Genomic DNA, 8,925 nt, shown 5'->3' on the forward strand with positions numbered 1-8,925 from the left:
GAGACAGGATTTCTCTGTATAGCCCTGGCTGTCCTGGAACTCACTCTGAAGACCAGTTAGGCCTCAAACTCAGAATTCTGCCTGCCTCTGCCTCCCAAGTGCTGGGATTAAAGGCGTGCACCACTACCGCCCAGCCTAACTCCATCTTTAGCTGAAGATAATCTTGAACTCTCCTGTCTCCATCTCTCCAGCAGTGGATTAACAAGCCTGTGACACCACATTGGGTTTACAAGATGATGTTGGGGATAAAACCAGGACCTTGGGGGCTAAAGAGATGGCTCAGCGGTTAAGAGCACTGACTTAACCTCTTCCAAAGGTCCTGAGTTCAATTCCCAGCAACCACATGGTGGCTCACAACCATCTATAATGGGATCTGATTCCCTCTTCTGGCATGCATAAAGACAGAGCACTCATATATGTAAAATGAATAAATCTTTAAAACAGAAATTTAAAAACACCAGGGGCTGGGCGGTGGTGGCGCATGCCTTTAATCCCAGCACTTGGGAGGCAGAGGCAGGTGGATTTTTGAGTTCGAGGCCAGCCTGGTCTACAGAGTGAGTTCCAGGACAGCCAGGACTACACAGAGAAACCCTGTCTCGAAAAAACAAAAACAAAAACAAAAAAAACAAAAAAAACCACCAGGCCTTTGTTTATGCTGGGCAAGCACTCTACCAACTAAGCCAACCCACCTTTTTGAATATTTCTTTAATTTTAACTTTATTGTATTATTTTTAAAGGTTTTATATTTAAGATTATGTATGTGAGCCAGGCAGTGGCACATACCTTTAATCCCAGCACTTAGGAGACAGAGGCAGATAGATTTCTGGCAGGCAGCCAGCCTGGTCTACAGAGTGAGGTCCAGGACAGCCTCAACAAAGACTAATTAGTTTAAGGCAAAAATGAATTGGAAAATTTTATCAAAATGTTTTAATATTTATTTGTTTATTTATTTCTAGGCAGTCTTTCCCTGTGTAGCCCTGGCTGTCCTGGAACTCACTGTATAGGTCTCTTGAACTCAGAGACCTGCCTACCTCTCCCTCCTGTGCGTAAGATCAAAACAAAAACATATACCCTTCAGGTTAAGAGTTCAGTTTGTAAAACAGAATTAAAGAATAAATTCCTGGTTTTCCTGTGTTAAGTCCTTGCAAGTTAAGGATTCTATTTGTAACTAAGAAAACATCGTTCCTACTTCTTAGATCTGATGTAAACCATAAAAGACGTTTTTCAATCTGCACTAAACCCGTAACCCCATTAAGATGGTCTATATTCTTACCCTTATTCATTCTCTTTCATTTATCTTTTGTTTGTTTGTTTGTTTGAGACAGGGTTTCTGTGTATAGCTCTAGCTCTAGTTGTCCTGGAACTTGCTCTCTAGACCAGGCTGGCCTTGAACTCAGAGATCTATCTGCCTGCCTCTGCTTCCTGAGTTCTGGGATTAAAGGCATGTACTACGATTGCCTGGTGTGTGTATATTTTTCTAACACTGTATAACAGCCAATGTTCTCTCCCGTGAACACCTTATCTCTCCTATAAAAAGGACCTCAAGCCGGGCAGTGGTGATGCACACCTTTAGTCCCAGCACTTGGGAGGCAGAGGCAGGTGGATCTCTCTGAGTTCGAGACCAGCCTGGTCTACAGAGGGAGTTCCAGGACACCAGGGCTACACAGAGAAACCCTGTCTTGAATTCCCCTGCCTGCCCCACAATAGGACCTCAAGTGACACAAGGGCTGCTATCTCAAATCCCAACTTAGGATGAGCCAGCCAGCTTGCCCGTCCTGGGTACACCCCCAAATACAGTTGCTTTAGCTAGACAATTATAGATTTGGTCTTTTCTCCTCATGATTCTCAGGTTTAACTTAAGTACTGAGATTAAAGTGTGCACCATCACAGCTGGCTAATTCTTTTTTTTTTTATTTTTCCCAAGACAGGGTTTCTCTGTGTGTAGACCTGGCTGTCCTGGAACTCAGTCTGTAGACCAGGCTGGCCTCGAACTCAGAAATCCACCTGCCTCTGCCTCCCAAGTGCTGGGGTTAAAGGCATGGGCCACCACTGCCCAGCTTGTTTTATTTATTTTATGTGTATAAGTTTTCGCCTGTGTCGTGGGACTCTTTATCAGTGTGCGCTCCCACACCAGTGAGAAGACTGGATTGAAGCCAGGATGCTCCCGAAAGGCCTCAGTTCTAGATCTTATCTGTCTCATTTTATACTCTAAAGCTACAAAATGGGGCAGGCACAAAAGCCTACAGCCCAGTGGTCATCATCAGATTGTTAAAGGTAAATACCTGTTTCAGTTATTTCCAGGTTAATCTGTTCCGGGTGGCAAGCAATGTCATGCAGTACTTTATGTAAATCACTAAATAATCCAATAAATCGGTATCTAATGTCTTTTTCTACCTTATTCTACTTTATTCCCTCCACCTTACCTTGATAACACCTCATGAATCTATCCTGAAGGAATGGGTTAGTGCTCTGCGGGTATTATCTGCAAGGCATTCCATCAGCTCTCCTTTGCACCTCTAGCTTTAATCCATTTTAATGACTTTTGGGCATATTTTATATTATCCTTGATTGATTAGCATAAATCAGCATCTCATTAAAAACCATATGTTTCCCTTTCCTGTGGTAATCAAATCGAATGCTCTGTGGTTGCAGAGGACAATGCTGCTGACAATGTTTTCTGATTCTGAAGAGTGCTTTTCTGAACAACAGTTAAATTTGTCTTGACCTGAGTAGAGCTGGCAATGTCGAGCTTGTTGTCTGCTTAAAACTCCAGCATCGGTGGCTATGGACTCTGTCAGGGCCATTCCTAAGCATGACTGGTAAAGGTATGCTTTGAACCTGAGGGATATAAGAACTGCTGGATATTACTTCCTGGAAGCACATCCAAGTCTGGGGCCTGTCTGCAACTGTCTTCCAGGGAGTGTAAGATTAAGTTTTCAAACTGTACTGTGGGAATTTAGCCATTAGTTAAACTCAGTGGGAGACCTGCTCCCAGAACCTAAAAACAATGGGAGGCCAGCAGCTCCCAGAACCCAGAAACAAGGGAACCAAGACGACCTGGCCCGAGAACCCAGAAACAACCTGGCCCAAAACAATTGCCAGGTGACTAGCCCGCCCCTGGACCCTAGCGTGAGCCAGCACTAATCAGAAACCATCCTGTAACTTCCCCTTACCCCAGTCTTCCCTTTTGCCCCAGCAACTGCACAGGAATAAAAAGCTGCCTAAGACCTTGTTGAGGCCACACTCCTCTACCCCTGTGAGGGATATGAGTCTCACCCCAGCTAGCTGGAATAAAAAGCCTCTTGCAGATTGCATCAAGTCCGTGTCTTGGTGGTGTGTGGGGTCGTCGCTCCCGGGATTTGAGTGTGGGGTCCCTCCAGGAATCTCATAGGAGCATTGTTTTTTTCCTGTAAGACAGGCTCTTTTTGTTTGTTTGTTTGTTTTTTGTTTTGTTTTTGGTCTTTTCGAGACAGGATTTCTCTGTGTAGCCCTGGCTGTCCTGGAACTCACTCTGTAGACCAGGCTGGCCTCAAACTCAGAAGTCCGCCTGCCTCTGCCTCCCAAGTGCTGGGATTAAAGGCATGCGCCACCACCGCCCCAGCGGATATTTTCTTTACTTACATTTCAAATGTTTTCCCCTTTCCAGGTCTCCTCTTCAGAAACCCCCTCTCATTCTCCCTCCCCCTGCCTCTATGAGGGTGCTCCCCCACCCACCCACTCCCTTCCTCCTGACTTGGTATTCCCCTACACTGGGGCATCGAACACCCTCAGGCCTAGTGGGACTTCTCCTCCCACTGATGTCCAACAAGGCCATCCTCTGCCACATATGTGGCCAGCACCATGTGTTGCTTCATGTGTATTCTTTGGTTGGTGGTCTAATCCCTGGGAGCTCCAGGGGATCTGGCCTGCTGACACTGTTGCTCTCTCCATGGGGCTGCAAACCCCCTGGGCTCCTTCAGTTCCCTTCTCCAACTCCTCCATCAGGACCTCCCCGGCATCCCCACCCCCCAGCTCAGTCCAATGGTTGGCTGCAAGCTTCCACCTCTGTAGCCATATCAGGCTTCCATCAGCAAGCACTTTCCAGCATCCACCTTAATATCTGGGTTTGGTGGTTGTAGATGGGATGGAACCCCAGGTGGGGCGGTCTCTGGATTGCTTTGAGTCTTTTTCTTTTTCTTTTCTTTTTTTTAAAGATTTATTTAAATAAATGGTGGCTGTCTTCGGAAGCACCAGAACAGGGCATCGGATCTCATTACGGGTGGTTGTGAGCCACCATGTGGTTGCTGGGATTTGAACTCAGGATGTTTGGAAGAGCAGTCGGTGCTCTTATCCACTGAGCCATCTCACCAGCCCCTGCTTTGAACCTCTTGATGTTAGGGGCTCTTCTCCCTGTTGGTTGATTCAGCTCCCATCCATAAAGTTTCATATCCAAATTGGGGAGAGTTCATCCTTTAAGACTTGCATTGAGAAGAAAATCTCTTCTAAAATCCCTGTAATCATGGAGGGGCTCTCCTTTCTCTTCAGGCAATCTTGTTCCTGGACTTAGGTCCTGGTGACATTGCTGTGGCTTTTTGGATAAGTGGAGAGCCTGGCATTTTCCTCAGTGGCAGTGTGGATGCTGTTGGATGAGCAGGATGAGGAGGTCTTGTGAATGCCTTGGTACCTACCTTGTGGCGCTGACAATAGAACCGCTGAGTGAGGTGGCATGGCGAGCCAAGTTTCATCCTTTGGAGAGGCTAGTGGGGACTTCCTTAGCGTCTTCAGGCATAACATGCATACAGGAATGTGTGGGCTGTGCAGACCGAGTTTATGTGTGCCTCACTAAATCCCCGTGCGTGTCAGCTTCTATTACTGAAGGTGATTGCTGGTCTAGATGAGTCCAGTGGGTCTGCAGGTTGAGGTTCACATAGATCCCACTGCTACAGCACCGTGGGCTCATTACAGTCATTCACATTTATTCAGAAGTTATACATTACAATTTTAAGTTTCTTTTCTTTTGTTTTTTTGTTTTTGTTTTTGTTTTTTGAGACAAGGTTTCTCTGTGTAGCCCTGACTGTCCTGGAACTCACTCTGTAGACCAGGCTGGCCTCGAACTCAGAAATCCACCTGCCTCTGCCTCCCAAGTGCTGGGATTAAAGGCATGTGCCACCACTGCCTGGCCAATTTTAAATTTCTAACCTATTTCTCCAGATATCAATAACCGTTAACATGATTGTTAATATTCTGTATATACTATTATTACAGTGGCAGTTATTCCTTAAAGACACCATTCAGATTTACAAAGAAGCCTTCCAATACTAGAGCTGGGCAGATATCAACTCTCTAAGCTTACCTTCTGCTTCCCTGCCAAAATCCCCATTAATACTTTCATTTGCTCAATCTGGGCTGTTTCTGTTCCATCAGGTCCGACCACAGAAGAAATTGCTCTTCACCATATTATATTGCTCATGGTCCATACTACTTCAAGGTGACTCGCTTCCTTCTCTTCCTCCTCTTCCTCCTCCTCTCTCTACCCTTGTGGTTACAACCTGAGACCCCAAACCTGGCAACTGAAGCTTTGCCTACCTGTCTTCTGTCCAGCTATAGGCTGTCAACAACTTTATTAACTAATCAGGGATAACTTGGGGGGCAAGGTTTATACAACAAAAGCTGGTGTATGTGGGAATTCACTGGTCCTGGGGCAGCCAGATCTTGGGATATGGTGTTTAGCATTTGAATACATAGCAATATCAGACCAACCTCAATGCTTACCCCCTTTTGGCTATCTAAATAAAAAAGGTCTTTCTCTCTCAATAAAAAACATAGGTAGGAATAATGTGAAACAATTATGAAAATTATTAGGTAAGAGTAACATTCATAAATTCCAGGCCATTTGTTTTTGGCAACTTTGAATAATGTATTTTTTTTTCTTCGAGACAGGGTTTCTCTGTGTAGCCCTGGCTGTCCTGGAGCTCACTCTGTAGACCAGGCTGGCCTCAAACTCAGAAATCAGTCTGCCTCTGCCTCCCAAGTGCTGGGATTAAAGGCATGTGCCACCACTGCCCAGCTTAAATAATGAATTTTATTATCTATTCTATCTTGGAAAGTTCAGAGTTTATATTTAAATCACTTTTATTACTATTTTAAGTATTTAAATCCTTTAACTTTCATAACTTATAATTACCAACCTTAAAACACCACAATATCAGTGTCTTGGAATCCCTTTGAGGCTTGTCTTTGGAGACCAGTGCCACCTCCCACCAAGGCTTCAGATGCAATATTCTGCAGGATGTTCAAGCCCCCTTGGCTCTTCCTAGTTCTCTGGGTGGTGGTTGGTCTACCCTTACATGGTCTGGTGGTCCAGCCTAGTCTCCTCTTCTAGTCATAGACTCTGGTTCTGAGTCTCACAGTCCCCTTGGCCCCTGGCAGGGGACCCTGGAATCTTTCCAGTGGTACACTATTGCAGTTCCAAAGACTTTCAATGTGCCGAGAGATTCAGGAGCATAAGTCTCTCTTGATTAATTTTGTCTGTTGAAGAAGATCTCACTGCAGTATCCAGTGATGTTGTGAGACTCCTTCTGGAGTAAGTGTTCTGAAACCAAGGAGGATTGGGGAGAGGAGATGTAATTGGTGGACCAAAGCTAAGATGCTCCTGAAGTCTTCAATACTGGGGCCAGTTTGCATTCATTCTCTCTCTCTCTCTCTCTCTCTCTCTCTCTCTCTCTCTCTCTGTCTCTGTCTCTCTCTCTGTCTCTTTCTGTCTCTCTCTCTCCCTCTGTCTGTCTGTCTCTGTCTGTCTGTCTGTCTCTCTGTGTCTGTCTGTCTCTCTGTCTCTGTCTGTCTGTCTGTCTGTCTCTCTCCCCCCCCTCTGTCTCTCTCTGTCTCTCTGTCTGTCTGTCTGTCTGTCTGTCTTTCTCTCTCTCTCTGCTTCCTAAGTGCTGGGATTAAAGGCGTGGGCCACCACAGCTTGGTTGCATTCTCATTTTATACTTTAAAACCACAGGCAAGCAAGGGAGACTTTACAGAAGCCTGTGTGACAGCAGGTTGCTAAGGGCAACTGCCCATTGTTTTAGCTATTTCTCCAGGCCATTATGTTCCATGTAGCAAGTGATATCATGTTTTACAAATAAGCAGTACCAGCAGTACTTTAATAACTGAATATGTCAAAAATCAGTGTCTACCTTTTCTATCTTATTCTAGGTCACCTACAAGTATATATGTGTTCTAAGTGCATACATGGTACCTAAGGAGGTCAAAAGAGGGTGTTGGATCCCCTGGAACTGGCAACATTGTAAGAACATTGTAAGCTGCCATGTAGCTGCTATAATTGAAACCCAAGTCCTCTTCAAGAGCAACAAGTGCTCTAAACTGAGGAAACATTACTTCAGCCCCAAAGTGCTGTTGCTCTTGCTTTTAGACTGGGTGTCACTCTATAGTCCTGATTGGCCTTGAATTTAGAGATTTGCCTGCCTCTGCCTTCTCAGTGCTGGGATTAAAGGCTTGAAGGTCCACAACCAGATAAAGATGTATTTAAATTTTACTTTATTTTTATTAATTTATCTATGTTTGTGGGTATCCGTAGAAGCCAGAAGAGAATATCAGAAGAAGGCTGAGATTACAGGAAATTGTGAGCATACTGATATAGTTGCTAGGAACCAAATTTAGGTCCAGTCCCTATTAAAGGTATATTTTTTAAAGATTTATTTTATTTATTTCCTGTGTATAAGTACACTGTAGCTGTACAGATGGCCGTGAGCTATCATGTGTGTGGCGGCTGGGAATTGAATTCAGGACCTCTGCCGTCTCTGCTTCCTCCAGAGTAATTCACTGTAGCTGCCTTCAGATGCACCAGAAGAGGGCGTCGGATCTCATTACGGGTGGTTGTGAGTCACCATGTGGTTGCTGGGATCTGAACTCAGGACCTTTGGAAGAGCAGTCAGTGCTCTTACCCACTGAACCATATCTCCAGCCCTATTAAAGATATTTTAATATAGGTTTAAGCAAAATAACTGACAGGTAAAGCTCCCCAGTGAGACTTTACTACAAACGCTCAGGGGCTACTTAGAAACTGACCCAGGTTCTCTGCCAGAATAACATACACTCTTAACCACTGATCTTTCTCCAGGCCCCATTTTCAGTTTTAAAGTTGTGATACAAGCTGGATGTGGCAAATGTTCTTCTTTTTTCTTTTTTCTTTTTTTTAAAGATTTATTTATTTATTATATGTAAGTGTACTGTAGCTGTCTTCAGACACACCAGAAAAGGGCATCAGATCTCATTACGGGTGGTTGTGAGCCACCATGTGGTTGCTGGGATTTGAACTCATGACCTTCTGAAGAGCAGTCGGTGCTCTTCCCCACTGAGCCATCTCACCAGCCCGGCAAATGTTTTTCATTTCAGTATTCCAGATGCAGAGGGAGATGGCTCTCTGCTCTTTGCTGAGATCAAGGCCAGCTTGGGCGAGACCCTATCTTAAAAAAGAAAAAGTTGTGGTACAGGGGCTTGTGAGATAGCTCACTGGGCAAAGGTGCTTGCTACCAGGCCTGAGGACTCCAGTTTGGTCCCCAGGATCCACCAAGAAGCTGATGTGGACAAGGAAGTTGGAGGATACAGCTTGACACAGTGCTTGTCACACCTGTGTCCAGCAGCTCACAAGGTAGTGTGGCTGTGCCCTGACAGTGGTGCACTTTTAAAAGACTTGCTTTTTTTGTATGGTATCCATGGATTTACATGGTCACTTGTGCAGGTGGAGGGCAGAGGTGCATGTCAGTCTGGTTGTCTTTCTGTCTCACTAATCCCAGAGCTAGCTAATTCTGCTAGGTTGGCTGGCCAATGAGATCCAAGAGATTCTTTGTTTCTACTTCCCCAGCCCTGGGGTTACAGTTGTATACTGCCATGCTCTGCTTTTTACATGGGTGCAGATAATCAGCTTGAGTTCAATCCTGG

The sequence above is a fragment of the Mastomys coucha genome, unplaced genomic scaffold (assembly GCF_008632895.1).
Source record: "Mastomys coucha isolate ucsf_1 unplaced genomic scaffold, UCSF_Mcou_1 pScaffold23, whole genome shotgun sequence".
In the NCBI taxonomy this organism is placed as follows: Eukaryota; Metazoa; Chordata; class Mammalia; order Rodentia; family Muridae; genus Mastomys; species Mastomys coucha.